Source organism: Loxodonta africana, chromosome 20, assembly GCF_030014295.1.
Source record: "Loxodonta africana isolate mLoxAfr1 chromosome 20, mLoxAfr1.hap2, whole genome shotgun sequence".
Lineage (NCBI taxonomy): Eukaryota > Metazoa > Chordata > Mammalia > Proboscidea > Elephantidae > Loxodonta > Loxodonta africana.
The window spans coordinates 2941277-2960852 of NC_087361.1; the positions used below are offsets into that span (position 1 = coordinate 2941277).

At 40.7% G+C, this 19576-nt stretch overlaps 1 protein-coding gene across 1 annotated transcript in view; it reads left to right on the forward strand.

Annotated features, from left to right (window-relative positions):
- Positions 1 to 19576, forward strand: part of MORC1 (MORC family CW-type zinc finger 1) — a 243862-nt gene that overhangs the window by 175881 nt on the left and 48405 nt on the right. The gene's annotated exons all lie outside the window — the stretch shown is intronic.

The window sequence follows — 19576 nt, forward strand, 5'->3', positions numbered from 1 at the left end:
CTGGTGTCATCCAGGAGCCCTGGTGGCTCAGTTGCTAACTAACAGGTCAGCAGTTCAAATCCACTAGCAGCACCTTGGAAACCCTATGGGGCATTCTAATCTGTCATATAGGGTCGCTATGAGTTGGAATTGACTCGACAGCAACAGTTTGATTTGGTTTAGTGTGATCCAAATTTACCCTGACCCTGTAAAACATTATTGTGCTGAAATCCTAGTGTGTGTTCTAGTGGAGTTAGCCTTTCCTCTCTCTATGTGTCCATGATGGAATTCAGGTACTGTGCTTCACATGTGTCTTGTTATTGAATCCTTTTTTTTTTTTTTTTAATTGTGCTTTGGGTGAAAGTTTACAAAACAAATTAGTTTCTCACTAAACAATTAATACACATATTGTTTTGTGACGTTGGTTGCCAACCCCATGATTTGTCAACACTGCCCTTCTCAAACGGTTCCCCATTTCCCATTTGTCCAGTTTTCCTGTCCCTTCCTGCCTTCTCATATGTGCTTTTAGGCTGGTGTGCCCATTTAGTCTCGTATACATGGTTGAACTACAAGTGTTATTGTTTGTTTTATAGGTTTGTCTGATCTTTGTCCCTGATGGCATAGTGGTTGAGAGCTCAGCTGCTAACCGAAAGGGCAGTAGTTCAAATCCACCAGCCGCTCCTTTAAAACCCTATGGGGCAGTTCTACTCTGTCCTGTAAGATTGTTATGAGTTGGAATTGACTCGATGGCACCTATCAGCAAAAACAACAGATTTTGACTGAAGGGCAAACTTCAGGAGTGACTTCAGTACTGAGTTAAAGGGGCATCTGGGGCCATACTCTCAGGATTTCTCCTGTCTGTGTCAGAACAGTAATCCTGGTCTTTTTTGTGTGTGTGTGATTTTGAATTTTGTTCTACATTTTTCTTCTACTGTTTCAGGGACTGTCTATTGTGATCCCTGTCAGAGCAGCCAGTGATGGTAGCTGGGCACCATCTAGTTGTTCTGAACTCAGTCTGGTGGAGGCTTTGGTAGTTGTGGTTCATTAGTCCTTTGAACTAATCTTTCCCTTGTGCCTTTGGTTTTCTTCATTCTCCTTTGCTCCAGACGGGTGGGACCAGTAGATGTATCTTAGATGGCCTCTCACAAGTTTAAAAGATACTCAAGGTGCTACCCACCAGCATAGGATGTAGAACATTTGCTGTATGAGTTGTGTTGTGCCACTTGAGCTACATGTCCCCTGAGACCGTGGTGTCCATCCCTCAGCCCAGTAACTTATTCCCTCAGGGAAAGTTGATGTTTCTATGAAGCTTCTATGACTTTGCCATGATCAAGTTTTGCTGACTTTCCCAGAACTGTGTACTGTCTTACCCTTCACCAAAGTTACCACTTATCTATTGTCTAGTTAGTATTTTTCTTTCCTCACCCTTCCCCTCCCCTGTAACCATCAAAGATTATTTCTTTCTGTATGTAAGCCTTTTCATGAGTTTTTCTAATAGTGGCCTCATACAGTATTTCTCCTTTTGTGATTGACATATTTCACTCGGCATAATGCCCTTTAGACTCATCTATTTTGTGAGGTGTTTCACAGATTCATCATTGTTCTTCATGGTTTTATAGTAGTCCATTGCGTGTATGTACCATAGTATGTACCATTCATCTGTTGATGGGCACTTAGGTTGTTTCCATCTTTTTGCTACTATGAATAATGTGGCAGTGAACATGGGTGTGCATATGTCTATTTGTGTGACAGCTCTTATTTCTCTAGGATATATTCCTAGGAGTGGGATTGCTGGGTCTTATGGTATTTCTAGTCTTTTAAGGAAGCACCATATCATTTTCCAAAATGATTGTACCATTTGGCATTCCCACCAGCAGTGCAGAAGAGTTCCAATTTCCTTGAAGCCTCTCTAACATTTGTTATTTTCTGTTTTTTTTATTTCAGCCAGTCATGTGGTGAGATGTTATCTCATTACAGTTTTGATTTGCATTTATCTAATGGCTAGTGATAGAGAGCATTTCCTTATGTATCTCGTAGTTGACAATATCTTTTTTGGTGAAGTGTCTGTTCATATCCTTTGCCTATTTTTTAATTGGATTTTTTGTCTTTTCGTTGTAGAGGTGTTGGATTTTCCTGTGGATTTTAGGGATTAGACTTTTATCGGATTTGTCATAGCCAAAAATTTTTTCCCAGTCCTTAGGTTCTCTTTTTACTCTTTTGTTGAAGTGCTTTGATGAGGATAAGTGTTCAATTTTTAGAAAATTCGAGTTATCTAGCCTATCTTCTGGTGTTTGTGTATTGTTAGTTATGATTTGTATCCCATTTATGCTGGATATTAGGGCTTCTAGTGTTGACAGAATGGTGAAAAACAAGGCTCCAGGAATTGACAAAATACCAATTGAGATGTTTCAACAAGTGGATGCAGTGCTGGAAGTACTCACTCGTCTCTGCCAAGAAATTTGGAGGACAGCTACCTGGCCAACCGACTGGAGAGATCTATATTTATGCCTATTCCCCAGGAAGGTGATCCCACCAAATGAGGAAATTATTGAACAATATCATCAATATCACACGCAAATAAAATTTTGCTGAAGATTATTCAAAAACAGCTGCAACAGTATATTGACAGGTATCTTAGGCTGGGTTCTCTGGAGAAGCAAAACCAGTAAAGCGTATAAATATATATATAGAGAGATTTCTGTCAAGGAAATGGTTCACACAATTGTAGAGGCTGGGACTTCCTAAGTCCTTGGATCATGGTAGAGGCTTCTCTTGATTCACATAACTGCATGGGCCGGCGAATCCATGATTGGTAGTTTGGAGAGCAGGGCTCTTGGCCATAGGCTGTGAAGATCAGTGAATCCCAAGATTGGCAGGCAAGACCATAAGGCTTCTCCTGATTCATGTAGCTGCAGGGGCTGGCAAACCCAAGATTGACAGGTTGGAGGGGTGGGCTCTCGCTCACAGGCTGTGAAGATCGATGAATCCCAAGATCGGCAAATAAGCTGATAACTCAAGTCCCAAGAACCAGAGGTCAGACAAACAGGAGGCAGCGGCAGGATCCAGAGCAAGCAAAAAGCTAGAACATCTGCTTATACTTGGATGCAGGCCACCCCCACAAGGAAATGCCCCTTCAACTGATTGGCTACTCACAGCATATTCCATCATGGGAGTGATCACATATAAACACTGAGAATCATGGCCCAGCCAAGTTGACACACAACCTTAACCATCACAACAGGGAACTGCCAGAAATTCAAGCCAGATTCAAAAGAGAACGTGGAACCAGGGATATCATTGCTGGTGTCAGATTGATACTGGTTGAAAGCAGAGAATACCAAAAAGATGTTTACCTGTGTTTTATTGACTATGCAAAGGCATTCCACTGTGTGGATCATAACAAATTATGGATAACATTGCAAAAAATGGGAATTCCAGAACACTTAATTGTGCCCATGAAGAAGATCATGAAGAAGATCAAGAGGCAGTTATTCAAACAGAACAAGGGAATACTGAGTGGTTTAAAGTCAGGAAAGGTGTGTGTCAGGGTTGTATCCTTTCAGCATTCAATCTATATGCTGAGCAAATAATCCGAGAAGCTGGACTATATGAAGAACATCAGGATTGGAGGAACACTCATTAAGAACCTGCATTATGCAGGTGACACATCCTTGCTTGTTGAAAATGAAGAAGAGTTGAAGATCAAAGACCACGGCCTTCAGTATGGATTAATCCTCAACATAAAGAAAACAGAAATCCTCACAACTGGACCAATAAGCAACATCATGATAAACGGAGAAAAGACTGAAGTTGTCAAGGATTTCATTTTACTTGGATCCACAGTCAACACCTACGGAAGCAGCGGTCAAGAAATCAAAAGATGCATTGCATTGGGCAAATCTGCTGCAAAAGACCTCAAAGAGTGTTGAAGAGCAAAGATGTCACCTTGAAAACTAAGGTGCCTGATCCAAGCTATGGTGTTTTCAGTTGCCTCCTACACATGTGAAAGCTGGACGATGAATGAGGAAGTCTGAAGAAGAATTGACGCCTTTGAATTGTGGTGTTGGAGAAGAGTATTGAATATACCATGGACTGGCAAAAGAACGAACAAATCTGTCTTGGAAGAAATACAACCAGAACGCTCCTTAGAAGCAAGGATGGTGAAGAGTTTGTCTCACATACTTTGGACATGTTGTCAGGAGGGATCTATCCCCAGAGAAGGACATCATGCTTGGTAAAGTACAGGGTCAGTGAAAAAGAGGAAGACCCTCAACTAGATGGATTGACACAGTGGCTGCAACAATGGGCTTAAGCATAACAATGATTGTGCGGATGGCGCAGGGTCAGGCACTGTTCTGTTGTACATAGGGTTGCTATGAGTCAGAATTCACCTGATGGCACCTAACAACAACAGTGTTGACCCTAGTGGTGCAGTGACTATGAGCTCTCCTGCTAACCAAAAGTTCAGCAGTTCAAATCCACCAGCCACTCCTTGGAAATTGAAGGGGGGCAGTTCTACTCTGTCATATAGGGTCAATATGAGTTGGAATCTACTCGATGGCAAAGGATTTCTCTTTTTAGTTTGTTTAGCATCAACGTTATTTTTTCTTCCATAATCTTTATAGTTTTTGGTTTTATATTTAGATGTTTGATCCATTTTGCATTAGTTTTTGTATATAATGTGAGATACAGATCCTGTCCCATTGTTGACAGATGAACATCCAGTCTTGTAGCACCAGACTGTTTTTTCTCCATTTAAAGGACTTTGGACTATTGTCAAAGATCAGGTGACCATAGTTGGATGGATTTATATCTGGGTTCTTCATTCTGTTCCATTAGTCAATGTGTTTGTCATTGTACCAGGAACAGACTGTTTTTACTACTGTAGCTATAAAGTAGGATCTCTGAGATCAGGTAATACTTTGTTGTTTTTCTTCAATAGTGGTTTACTTTTCCTTGGCTCTTAACTTTCCACATAAAGTTAGTTATTAGTTTTTCCATCTCACAGAATAATGCTGTTTGTATTTGGATTGGGATTGCATTGTATTTTTAGATTGCTTTGGGTAGAGTTGATATTTTCACAATGTTGTCCGTGACCATGGTATGTTTTTCCATTTATGTAGGTCTCTTTTGGTACGTTGGAAAAGAAAGTATACTTGGCTGCTGTTGGGTGGAGTGTTCTTTATATGATCATGAGGTCAAGTTGGTTGATTGTGGCCTTTAGATCTTCTGTATCCTTGTTCAGTTTCTTTCTAGATATTCTGTCTTCTGCTGAGAGTGGTGTATTGAAATCTCCTACTATTATTGTGGAACTGTCAATTTCTCTTTTCAGTGCTGTAAGAATTTGTTTTACGTATTTTGGAGCTCTGCCATTGGGTGTGTAGGTATTCATTAGGGTTATGTTATCATGGTGGATTTTCCCTTTAATCATGATATAATGTCCTTCTTGTCTTTTGTAGTGGATTTTGCCTTAAAGTATATTTTATCTGAGATTAGTATTTGCCACTCCTGCTCTTCATTGGTTGCTTTTTGCTTGATATACATATTTTCCATCCTTTGATATTTAATATATTTATATCTTTGTTTCCAACACGTCTCTTGTAGACAGCATATTGATGGGTCTTTTCTTTTTTTTTTTAAATCTGTTCTGTCATTCTCTGTCTCTTTATGGGTGCATTTCAATCATTTATATTCAGTGTGAGTATAGATATGTGTGAGATTATTGCTGTCATTTTGTATTTTTGTTTGTTTGTGGTACTCACGTTTTCTTTGTTCCTCTTACTCCCCTGTGCTGAGTTTCTTTTGTTTGTGGAATTTCTTTCATTTTTGTAGATTTTGTGTTTACTGAGACTTTTATATTTTTCTCCTTTATTTTGATGAGTAGGTTTATTAACTTTCTTTGTGGTTACTCTTATGGATTGAATTATGTCCCCCCAAAATATCTGTCAACTTGGCTAGGTCATGATTCTCAGTATTATATAATTGTCTACCATTTTATCATCTGATTTGATTTCCCTATATATGGTAAATCCTATCACTATGATGTAATAAGATGGATTAGCAGCAGTTATGTTGATGAGATCCACAAGATTAGATAATGTCTTCAGCCAATCTCTACTGAAGTATAAAAGACAGAAGGGAGCAGAGAGACAGGGGCACCTCATACCACCAAGAAAGCAGTGTCGGGAGCAGAGTGCATCTTTTGGACCTGAGGTTCCTGCGCTGAGATGTTCCCAAACCAAGGGAAGATTGATGACGATGACCTTCCTCCACTGCTGACAGACGGAGAAAGCCTTTCCCTGGAGCTGATGCCCTGAATTTGGACTTGTAGCCTACTAAACAGTGAGAGAACAAATTTCTCTTTGTTAAAGCCGTCCACTTGTGGTGTTTCTGTTATAGCAGCACTAGATGACTAAGACAGTTACCTTGAAATTTATTCCTATCTTCCTAAGTTTAAACTAGTTTTTATTACTTGACATCATCTTGACTTCCTCTCCATTTGAAAGTTCTATACTTACACCATTTATTCCCCCTTTTATTATTCTGATATTGTCATTTACAGATTGACGTCTCTGGTTCCTTCTTATAAAACTTTTGTTTTATCCTTGAGAATTCATTACCTAAGTTGGTATCTGGCTGATGCCATCTTGTGTCCTAGATTCAGGTTGCAATCTGATGTTTTTGGTTCTGTTTAACCAAAGGACAGACACCCTTTAGTCTTGTAAACTTGGTATGGTTTTTATGAATTCCCTTCTGTTTATCTGGAAATGTCCTAATTTTACCATCTTTTTTAAACAAGAGTTTTACAGGATATATTAATTCTTGGTAGGTATTTTTTTTTTTCTTTCAGGTTTTTATATATGTCATCCCATTACCCTCCTACCTGCATGGTTTCTGCCAGATAATCAGAGTTTAGTCTTATTGTTTCCTCTTTGTATGTGATCTTCATTTTTCTCAAGTGGCTCTCAGCATTCTTTTTTTGTTTTGGTAAGTGTGATTATATGTCTTTATGACTCTTGGGGATCTGTCCTATATGGAGCCCTGATGGCACAGTGGTTTAGAGCTTGGCTGCTAACCAAAAGGTCAACAGTTAGAATACACCAGGCACTCCTTGGAAACCATATAGGGCAGTTCTTCTCTGTTCTGTAGGGTTGCTATGAGTCAGAATTGACTTGAAGGCAATGAGTTTGGTTTTTGTTTTGGTTATCTTATGTGGGGTTCCTTGAGCTTCCTAGATGGTCAGCTTTTCATCTCTCACAGCATTAAAGAAGTTTTCTGTGAGCAGATCTGTAATGATCCTCTCTGTGTTTTCCATTTTCTCCCTTTGTTCTGGAACTCCGATCACATACAAATTTTTACTCTTGATTGTATCCCACATAGTTTTTAGGTTTTCTTAATTTTGCTTCATTCTTTTCTCTGATTTTCCCTCAAAATCAGTGGTATCCATGGATTTATCTTCAATTTTACTGATACTGGCTTATTGTTTATAATTTGCTCCTAAAACCTTGAAGTTGCCTTCCTGTACTCCCTGCCCAGGATTGTCGATGGCTGTGCTCCAAGACAGCAGGCTACCTCCACTCCATAGCTCTCCTTGATCTCTGTTCTCTGTCAGCTTCTTCCATTCAGTTCTTGGTCTAGTTCTTTAATGCTTAGGGTTCCAGGAGTGACGTTTATATCTGTTTTAGTTAGTTTTTTGGGTCTTTGCTGCAGAGGGACAGTGTCATGGATTGAATTGTGTCCCTCAAATATATATCAGTTTGGCTGTGCTGTGATTTCCAGTCTCATGTGATTGTCCACCATTTTGTCATCTGATGTAATTTTCCTATGTGTTGTAAATCTTGTCATTATGGTGTTAATAAGATGGATTAACGGCATTCATGTTGATGAGATCTACAAGATTAGATTGTGTCTTAAGCCAATCTCTTTTGAGATATAAAAGAGAAAAATTACCAGAATGACATGGGGACCTCATACCACCAGGAAAGCAGTGCCAGGAGCAGAGTGTGCCCTTTGGACCTGGGGTTCCTGTCCAGAGAAGCTCCTAGATCAAGGGAAGACTAATGATGAGGACCTTCCTTCAGAGCCGACAGAGAAGGCCTTCCCCTGGAGCTAGCACCCTGAATTCGGACTTCTAGCCTACTTGACTGTGACAGAGTAAACTTCTGTTTGTCAAAGCCATCCACTTATAGTATTTTTGTTATAGCAGCACCAGATAACTAAGAATTTGGTACTGAGGGTGGGGTGCTGTCTAACAGATACCTAAAATGTGGATCTGTTTTAAAACTGTGGATGAATAGAAGACTCAGAAGAAGTAAGGAGAACTGTTGACACCGGAGATGATGCAGATGGTGAGAAGCAGCAATAGAGGACCAGCGGTAACAGAGAAGCAGCAGCTGCAGAGAACTGGCAGAGGCAGATGACTGGCAGCAGCAGAATGAGGAGACAAGCACAAGACAGTGCTGAAGCCGACCCACAGAGCAATCTGAGTGTCTATGCGCAGGAAGTTTCCTGGTGAAGTAGGGTACCTCCAGGCACTTATCGTTGGAGCTAGGCTTGCCAACCCACGGAGCGAGAGTTGAGTGCCTTCTGGCCAAAGTTTACTGGCAGAGTGGGGTACCTCCAGACACTTATCAGTGGAGCTACAGAGCTTTGGAACACTTGGCCCAGCAGACCAGACGTGGGCTGAGAGTACCCAAAGGGCCAAGAGGCCAACGAACCAGGAAGCAGAACCTGAAGACATAAGGAACACAGGAAGGCAAGCTGCCTCAGTCTCAAGAGGTATGGCCATGACTTCTGGGGCCTCAAAGGGTGGAGCCATGGACTCTGGTGTTTCTAAGGGTGGAGTTACCACTCAGATGGACTAGGAGAATGGTGCACTTAAAGTCAAGGGAACAGAGTTGCCATCCTAGTGGGCCTGGAAGGCCTCCACCAAGAATCAGGAGAATGTAGCCAATACCCAGAGTTTGGAGGATAGTGCCGCTGTGTAAATGGTCTCAAAGAACAGAGGGTTATTTGCAAGCCTTGAGGGCTAATGTAATATGTTCTGCTTACTTGCTTGGTGCCCCTTATCCCTTTTCCTCTAGTTTCTCCCACTTGTAATGGAAATGTCTAGCTTGTGCCTGCTTGTTCTACCATTGCACTTTGGAAGCAGATAACTTGTTTTCTAGATTTCACAGATGAAGAGGAATTTTTCAGAAAATGAGATTTTGAACTAGGATTTAAGACTTTTGTTAATGATATGATGGGGTGAATGTGTTCTATATGTGGCAAGGATGTGAATTTTGGGGGGCCAAAGGGTGGAATGTCATGGGTTGAATTTTATCCCTTCAAAATACCTATCAATTTGGCTATGCCATGATTCCCAGTATTGTGTGATTGTCACAATTTTGTCATCTGATGTAATTTTCCTGTGTGTTGTAAATCCTATCATTATGAAGTTAATGAGATGGATTAGCAGCAGTTATGTTGATGAGATCTACAAGACTAGATTGTGTCTTAAGCCAATCTCTTTTGAGATATAAAAGAGAGAAGTGAGCAGAGAGACATGGGGACCTCAAACCACCAAGAAAGCAATGCCAAGAGCAGAGTGCATCCTTTGGACCTGGGGTTCCTATGCAGAGAAGCTCCTAAACCAAGGGAAGATTGATGACGAGGACATTCCCCCAGAGCCAACAGAGAGAGAGAGAGAAGGCCTTCCCCTGGAGCTGGCATCCTGAAAGCAGACTTCTAGCCTACTTGCGTGTGAGAGAATAAACTTGTGTTTGTTGAAGCTATCCACTTGTGTTATCTCTGACGTAGGAGCACTAGATAACTAAGATGGCATGGTGCTTCTGTCTATAATGCCATATTGGCTCCACCTCCTCATTGAGTCCTTTTAACAACCTGAGAGGTATGTACTATTTTCATCCCCATTTTACTAATAAGAAAATAAAACTTGCTCAGCATCCACTGTGAGGAAGTAGACGCCTTGAATCCTGGCTGTTCAAATTCAGCTCCCACTTTCTTAACCACTCCTCATTATGTAATGTCCCTTTATCTTCCATCCCCATAACCTATCCTTCATATCAGTTCAAGCAGCCCATTCCACATGGGTTGTTTGGTGTACACAAATGCACTTTACTCAGAAGTGAGGATTTCAGCGTACAAATACACATTGCATTGATTAACACTAATCACTTTGGCTCAGATTTTTCAGAGTTTCATTGATGAGGATTCTCCAGCTGTCTTGAATCAATTTTAAAAAATCAATCCCGCTCTACTCCTTGGCCATATTAAGCTAATTTCCGTTTGCAGCCTTTTCACCCCTTATCCACGCTACATCTGATCTATACGATGAATTCTTCTCTGCTTCTTCTCTGGCTGTTCTCTTTCCAGTCAACACAGTCATGTAATAGTCATCAGTTTTATCTTCTCAGAGTCTCTACTAATTCCTGGCTCCTGAAAAAGAGACTGTTTTCTTGTCTAAGATGATCACTCTTCTGGTCATAAACTTACAGCCACCTTCTCCCCATGAACAGGTGTTGCCTGTTGATCTCCAGAAAATCCATATATCCCATATTCTGTGCTCAAAATACATGCCCTGCCCTCTCTCTTAATGAATATAGTAGATTCTGAACTGTTTTGTGTCACAAAACTTTCCAGACCCGTAGGTAGAGTTCAAATTTGTCCCAGTTAGAAATAGAAATTATTTTATACCATCTCTTATTGATGTGCAAGCCTCTGTCAGGGGAATCCGTGTCTATGTAAAGCCATCGCTACACAGTTTAGCTGTTGCTGGAGAAGTGCGCTGTGGTACTGTTGTAATTAAGGGTTTGTCTAGGTTCAGTTAAGAACTCCTATGCTCTACTGTGTGCTAAGTTGGCAGATGAACTTTACTCTAGGCAAAAATTTGACATGTGAGCTCCATACCACTCCAGGACTGTGGATGCATTTGGTATTATCAGTGCCCCTCAAAAACGATGCTGTCTGATCAGTTGCAGTCCTACTGCATCATGCTGGGTAGAAGTGGTAAAAATAAAATGAAGCAATGAGATGAAATACCAAGCATCCTATCAAAGAGGTAAGCAACCCATTCATATTATGTCATCAGAGAAGATAAAAGAAGCAGCTGTACAGGTTAGACACCCTAGGGGATCTTTTTTGAAAGGCAACTGAGAAAATCATATATCCAGACCATAAGAGATGATTGGTTAAACAAATGATCAATTGGAAGAAAGAGGTAAAATTCAAGAACACCAGGAGGATAAAGTTACCAGCACCAACATTAAGTTAGGGATATTGGGTAGGAATAATTTGCGGAGACTCAGACAGAGTGGAAGACTTTTTGTTACATGTGTATATACTTCTGTTCTTCTTGGTGGAGCACATACTCCAAATTGACATTGTGCTGAATTTCTGACTCTGATATGAAGTAACATTTACTTCTTTCTTAGATACTCATATTTTGTTATATTTCCATATTTTATAGTTTTTCAATAAATGCTCTGCATATCAGTGGCAGACATAGTTGAAAGAATATAATGTGGTTATAGCAAGGTTAGATTACAGCTGCCTGTGTAATAACCAGGAATTGTGTACTACCTTTTTTGTTTGGATTGACTTTGGCCTCTTTGTCCTCTGTGGTCATTTAAGCCTCTTGGCTTGAAGGTAGTCTCCAAAAGTAGACTGGCAAATGGTCATTTTATTTTCCCAATCTGTAGGCAATTTTAAAAACTCGATGGCCAGATCACCACTGAAAGATGCATTTTAAGAGTCTGGCAGTGGAGCCTCTGGTATTTATTATAAAAGATTTAGCTTACAGTGCCCAGCACAGTGTGCTAGGTACTTTCTAGGGTTCAGGAAAGATACACGGTGGAACCTATGAGAGCTAGAACTCAACAGGACTGCCTTGCTTTTCTTGGTCTTGCAGGTTTTCCACCTTTGACAGTCTTACCGCTTTTCTATCACTCTCTATTAGGAATCCTACTTCAAACACCCAGAAACTGTTTCTTTTCAATTTTATAGAACTTAAAAAGAAACTTTTTTTTTATGATTTATGTGTTTATTCAAATAATGGACAGATATGTGCCTAAACTATTCAAGAAAAGATACGGGTAAAATTCACTTTTTCATAAAAAACACCTAATATCAACTGTTCGGTATGTTTTTGTTTTTTTGATGAAATCATTTAAAACAAATTTCTAATTCTGTAGACTTATCAATAAAAAAAAAAAAAAAACCTCTTGGTCTCCTTTAACTTTTCCATATTGCTTTAAAGCCTTTATAGAGCTGAAAACATGTGTTTGACTGAAAGGCTCAGGCCCCTCTAATGATAGGTCTTCATCAAACCTTTCTTTCAGAGATAAATTTCTCACTCTCTTGTCCATGGCTGTGAAGGAATAAGCTTGTTTTTTTAAAAAAGGAAACACTTACAAAAGTTCAGAAATATATGGTCTTATCTTCTCAAAAGTGTATGTATCTCAAACAAAAAGAAAAAAATGAAAACTATTATCTTAGTTGTCTAGTGCTGCTGTAACAGAAATATCACAATCGGATATGGCTTTAACAAAGAGAAATTTATTTCTTCACAGTAAAGTAGGCTAAAAGTCCAAATTCAGGGTGTCAGTTCAAGGGGAAGGCTTTCTCTCTGTGTTGGCCTTCTCATCAATGTTCCCCAGACTAGGAGCTTCTCCGTGCAGGGACCCCAGGTCCAAAGGATGCGCTGTGCTCCCAGCAGTGCTTTCTTGGTGGTATGAGGTCCCCCTGTCTCTTTGCTCACTTCTCTTTTATATTTCAAGAGATTGCCTCAAGACACAATCCAGTCTTGTAGGTTGAGTTCTGCCTCACTAACACAACTGCCACCCATCCTCCCTCATTAACTTCATAGAGGCAGGATTTACAACATATAGGAAAATCACACAATACTGGGAATCACGGGCCAGCCAAACTGATAAGCACATTTTTGGGGGGACATAATTCAGTCCATGACAACTATCAACATCATTGTCTTAGGCTGAGTTCTCTAGAGAAGCAAAACCGGTAAAGCATATATATAGACAGAGAGGGAGAGAGAGAGATTTATGTTAAGGAAATGATTCACATGGTTGTAGAGGCTGGAACGTCCCAACTCTGTAGGTCAGGCTGGAGGCTTCTCCTGATTTCCATAGCCACAGGGGCTGGGAACCTGAGATCGGCATGTCAGACCGCAGGGCTCTGGCTCACAGGCTGTGAAAACAAATGAATCCCAAGATGGGCAGGCAAGATGGCAGGTAAGCTGCTGGCTGAAATCCCAAGAACCTGAGGTCTGATGAACAGGAGCCAGATGCAGGATACAGAGTGAGCAAAAGCTTGTGAGTCTTGCGAGAAAGCCCACCTATATTTCATGCAGGCCACACCCCAGAAGGAAAATCCCTTTCAACTGATTGGTACCTCCCAGGAGGTCCCATCATGGAGGTGATCACATTATGTCAAGTCTCATCATGGAGGTGATCACATCATCATATAACTGCCAAACTACATCATGAACGGTAAACTACTGAGAACCATGGCCCAGCCAAGCTGATACATAACCGGATCACAGTCATCCATACGATAAAACTAGTACACATCAGTAAAGTACTTGAGAAAAAAACCTCATAAGAAGATCGTTTTTGCTTTTGTACATACATTGAATGTGTTAAGTGAGGAAATGCTTTATTTTGGGGGCAAAATGAGAAACATTGAAGGAAAAGATTTCAAGGAAATGAAGGAGTGGATTTTGGAAATTGTAATGATGTGTGTCAAAATTACAAACAGCCAAAGCCAAAACTAAAAAAGATAAGGAGAGGAGTAAAACCTCTCAAGACAAGGAAAAGGAAAAAATACTTTGCTGAATCTTATTGAAAATTAAGGAATTTATTAGTATCTTCTTTCAAACTTACAGATATTGTTTTTCACTGGAAAAAATTTACAGGCAAAAAAATAAAAGAGAACAAAAAAGGCAAAATGTAAAGACTAGATGTACTCGGAGAACAATAGTGATCCACAGCGCAAACTCACACGTAGTAACTGTGCCAAAGGGGTGGAAGACTGAGCCCTTGTCTCTGACGCTTGTACTCCCTGGAACTATTTCCTGCTTCCACATCTGCACTTCTTCGTTTCGAGGTTGCAATACCAACAATTTTCTGGTTCCGTTCTCATCTCGCCGGTTCTGGCTTTTCAGAGAATGTTGATTAGCCTGAAGTAATCATTTTAGTGGAAAATATTCAGTTTTCCTTCTTTGACGGATTTTGCCCTTACACGGGTTCCAGCTTTTGGAGGTTTTACTGTGTGATCAAAGGAGGAAGGGAATGCAACCATCTCCCTGTATCAGAACTGAGCTTCACCTTCACCAGCTGCACCTGGCTAGTTCCCCGGGCACCTTTCAAAAGAGGCTGGTTCCAGCTCAGAACAGGCATCGATTTACGCTTAATCCCTAGGATTCATTCACAGGGCCTCCGTGGTGGGTTATAAAAGCTGAGGAGCCTCTAGAGAAGCTGATAAGCTGCTGAGGTCTAGGTTCATGCCCTGTGGTAGCAAAAGAAAAAAAAAAAAACAAAAAAGAAAGTATCCCAGGTGTACTACATGACAATGAGATCGAAAAGGTAACTCAATGACCAAAAGAAGGCCAAAAGAAGAAAAGCAAATAATCTGGACAGCCAGTCCCCAAATCAGCCAGCATTCAGTTTAAATGCGTATCTCTTTTTCTGACTCTTAACAGAAGCTTTTAGGGGAAGGTCGTATGATCTCACATTATTGAAGTTGCCTTCATTTCAAAAGCAGACTATTTCTCGGTCAGCTTTCCTGGTTGATGATGCTCCCATTGCCTCTATGTGTACCTGTATAATCCAGTGATTGTTGCTAACTGTATCAGAAATGTCATGGGCAGAGCCAGCCCCTTTACTTGATGTAAACAGAGGTGCCCAAGGATTTTGGAGGAAAAGCTGCCTGTACTCACCCTCCACTGCTTCATTCATCGGCTTGCCAACAGACTTACCAACAGACATAAACACCACATGTAATACAGACCTTGGCCTAAAGGAAGATCTCATGGGGCACTTAGAATGAACCTAAGTGTTCAAGAGCCAGTGTGTGCACTATGGATAACCATGCAGCAATTAATCAAGATGAATTTATTGAACAGTACTGTGTGAGAGATTTTGAGATACACCAAAAAGAGGAAGACCTTCAATGAGATAGGTTTACACAGGCTGCCATAAATGGGCTCAGAAATACCTACTATTGTGAAGATGACCCAGGACTGGCTAACAATTCATTCTATTACACATGGGGTTGCTATGAGTCGAGCCAACTCAATGGTACCTAACAACAGCAACAACCCTGAAGGAGCAGAAAAATTAGAAGATAATTTTACAAAACCATGAGGTAGCACTGCCTCTGGAAAAGAGTGCTCTTCACTCTGGCAGATTCAGATTCAAGTGCAGAGCTACATGCCACTTGTTATATCAGCTCTTATTATGTGTGCATTTCTGCACACTGAAACTGGTTGCCATCTCCTCAACGTGACACATGGCTGCCATATGTGTGTCAGAGTAGAACTGCGTTGCATCAGTTTTCAATGGCTGATTTTGGGGAAGTAGATCAGAGGTACTTCTGGGTGGACTCAAACCTTCAACCCTTCAGGTAGCAGATGGCAGCTGAGCACATTAACCATTTGCACCACCCTAGTTGTATCAATTTTTGATCTTCCGTTTTCTACAGCTGGGGAGGATAAAACACCTACTCTTAAGGTTATGAGAATTAATGGCATGATATATTTGTGAAGAAATAAAAATTATTTTGAAAAATATTTTATCCAGAATATAACTTCTCTTCGCATCAACTATGGGACATTTCACATTTACAACAATAGTAAAAAAATCTATTTTGTGCATTAACGACATACATCTAGCAGTAACAAATACTGAGGTATGAAGTGAGAGTAATGCTGGCTGTGATGGTTAAGGTTATGTGTCAGCTTGGCTGGGCCATGATTCTCAGTGGTTTGACAGTTATGAAATGACATAATTTGGCAGTTATATAATTGATGTAATTTGGAAGTTATGTAACGATATAGTCGTCCTCCATTTTGTCACTTGACGTGGTCATCTCCATTTTTGCATAACACAGATTTCACATAATGACCTGGTCTTTGGAACCTAACCATGTTGATAAATGAGGAAAAGGTGTCTCCCTCCTGTAATTCCAAAGAGGGCAAATTCAGCCTTTATTGAGTGAGCCAGGAGATGTGAGAGACAAATGAAAATTGAGAGATTGAAATTCCTGTGTGGAAGAAAAAGGAGATTTAGAGAACGATGCTGGAGGTAATCCCAGAAGCAGAAAAGGCTGGAGCTGCAGGGCCAGTGATGCTGCTGGGAAAATGTGTAGAGAGATGAGGCAGCTGGCAATTGAAGAAGTGTAAATACAGATGTTCAGTGGTAAGTTAAAACTGACATTTGCAACACAGTCTTCAATAAAATCTATATTTATTGATGCTTTGTAGAGTTGGGCCCTGCTTCAAAGTTTAATGGCAAGAATCAAGGATGCAACACGATCCTAGTCTTACATGGTTTATAGATAAGGTGCTTGGCTTTTAATAACAATAATAAACTGTATGTAACTTACTGTCAGTCTTTCAGTTTGTTGTACTGTGGTACCTTACATGTTGCTGTGACGCTGGAAGCTATGTCACCAGTATACCAAGTACCAGCAAGCTCACCCATGGTGAACAGGTTTTAGCAGAACGTCGATGTAGGGAGTTTGACTGAATAGGCAAAGATGGGGCTGAGGGTTGAAGTTGCAGCAAGACATTCAAGTGTGACTCTCCTGAAAGTCAGCTGGAAATAATTGGAGGGAAGGTGAAAAGTTAGGGTTGATAATGTTGCTGAACTGAAGCCATTGTTTGCATAAAGTTGATAGTGTAACCCCTTGAAATGTTTCATTCGGGGATCAGGAGTAGATAGAAAAAAAGTAAATGATTAAGGAAGAGTTGGAACACAGATGGTTATAGAAATCAGAGGAAGGAATTCCAAGAGGAACTACTTCATGCTTCCCCACCTCATTAAATGACACCACCTTTCACAGTTATTCTGGCTGAAACCTGAGAGTCCTCCTGGATTCCTTTCTTTCTTTCACATCCCACACTCTGTCCATCAGCCAATCTCGCCAAATCAGCCTTTAAAAATACAACCTATCCTACCATCTCCACAGCTACCACCCAGGCTAACTCCCCATCTCTCGCCAGGGTAATAGCAGTGCCCTGTAAATTACCCCAATGCTTCCCTTGGCTTCCACAGTCTAAAACTCAGAGTTGTTTGTTGTTGTTGTTAGGTGCTGTCAAGTTGATTCTGACTCATAGCAACCCTATAGGACAGAGTAAAACTGCCCGATAGGAAAGCCTAGAAGTATGGCTGATGAAGTACTCTATTTAATATGTCAGATCTTGTCATTGTCATGCTCAGAACCCTCAATAGCTTCTTCTCACACCTGAACGGCCTTCAGTGTCTTGGCTGTGGCCTTGCAGGCCATAGGTGACCTGGCCCTGCCCCCTGTGGGATCTTACCCCAACACTTATCTCTACTCTCAGTGCCTTTCTAGCCGCCCTGACCTTTCCTGGGTCTCCAGCACCCTAAGATTGTTTTTGCTTCACAGCCTTTTTCTTTGTTGTTTCTACTGCCTGGTACTAAGTAACCCACAAACACATTTTCATGGTTTGCTTTTTTATTTTATTGATTCTGTGAGTATACCGAGTAGCAGGCTTGCTTTTGTACTGTATTCACTCTGTGAGTGCACTGAGTAGCAGTAACTGTCCCAGACACTGGAGATACAGAAGAGTAAAATAGACAGTGCTCTTGGTATTCATGGCACTTCTGTTCCAGGAATCAGACAACAAATAAGTGAGATATTTCGTGCGGTTAAAAAACAGTAGGTGCTAATGAGCAAGATCAAGCAGGGGCCAGGGGCAGTGTCAGTGCTGGGTGCGGTGGGAATGAGTTGCAGTTTTACGTAGAGTAGCCGAAAAGGCTCCACGGAAGTGATGTTTGAGGGAAGACTGGAGAAAAGTTGGGGGAACACACCAGCTTGCAGTGAACAGCAAGCCAAAGATGTTGGGGGAGGATTATTCCTGGCACATTTGCGGGAAAGTGGCTAGAGAGCAGAAATGAAGGCTATGGGGCAAGAGCAGAGAGGCAACGGGGTCACGGTATCCAGGAACTCCTTCTCTTACCGGCGTTATTTTTCTTTACAGAACTTGTCACCTGATATTCTCTTACACATCTGTCTTTTTGTGTGTTTAATCTCTCTCTCTCTTTAAATAGAAAATATGCTCCATAAAGACAAGGACTTTGTACTATTCACCCACAGTAGGAACTCAGCAATTTTATTGATGAAATTAATGAATGAAGGGGAGGGTCCTGGTCCATCATGTTAACTGTGGCAGAGTGAAAACAGAAGGGCCCTCAGAGTTTGACAGGAAGGCATTTACTGGACGTGTAGCTCTTATGGATCCTTGATAATAGTATGTGCTTGGGGTAGGGGGGGAGCGGTAAAGGAACAGAAGGAAAAACAGCAGGTAAAATGATACTGTCCAGTTCTTCAAGTTACTTAACAATTGAATTAGATGGGTATTATATAGCTGCCTGTGGTATGATTATTTTTCCTCTGACTTATTTATGATTTATTTATCTTCTTAAATAGATACTTTGCAAAATTAAGTGTGTGGAATTATGCTGACCCATTGCATCCCTTGGGGAACTGACAAATCCCACCCTGCATATCATCAACGTAATCTAACTAAGGTGTCTTAATCCCCGTTCAGTCTCAACTATAATCTCATCTCCTGTGTGGGAGGTGTTATCTGTCCTGTGACTTAGGTGAGATTTTAGGGAAGAGATATCCCCAAACTGCAGAGTATGAAATACAGTTAAGCCTGAGTGACGGAAGAGCATTTCTCTAAAGACACGATTTAATGTATGTGAAAGAGCTTTGTAAGTAGTATCAAAGATATATACAAATGGTGTCATTGAAAGGACAGCTGCGTCTCTTCTTGTCTCAGCATGAAAAATTTCAGACCCTCAAGGCGACAACTATCTTGTCATAGAATGCAGCATCCTTTGAAATCGGATATTTACACAATGTTATTTAAGAGGAAACATCTGTAGGCTACAAGTTGTTTATCCAAAATCTTTTGAACGTTTCTATGCTTTCAATTTAAAGGATAGAAATAAAGAAAAAGAAGAGAAATCTCTTCTGCAGTAGGAACGGTAAAGCTTTGTACAGGTGACGTTTTTGCTGTTGGAGGGGCATATATTTGATCGTGATGGAAACAGCCCCAACAAGGTGGAGTTCAAAGAACTAAATAATCAAATGCAAAAATAATGAATTTAGTGAGGCTGTATGAATAACACAAACCACAGAAGTTCCCTTCTGAGAGTGCTGTCATTTTTTGTTAACCTTGGATACTTACATCTTACCTGATTTTCATCATAAAAAGGAGTTACCGAAGAAAATGAACACATCCCGAGAAGGGTCATCATGGTTCCTAACCAAGTGGTGGTACTGCAGGTAGGGAATCGTTTCTCTTCTGGAGTTCCTAGCTGGTGCA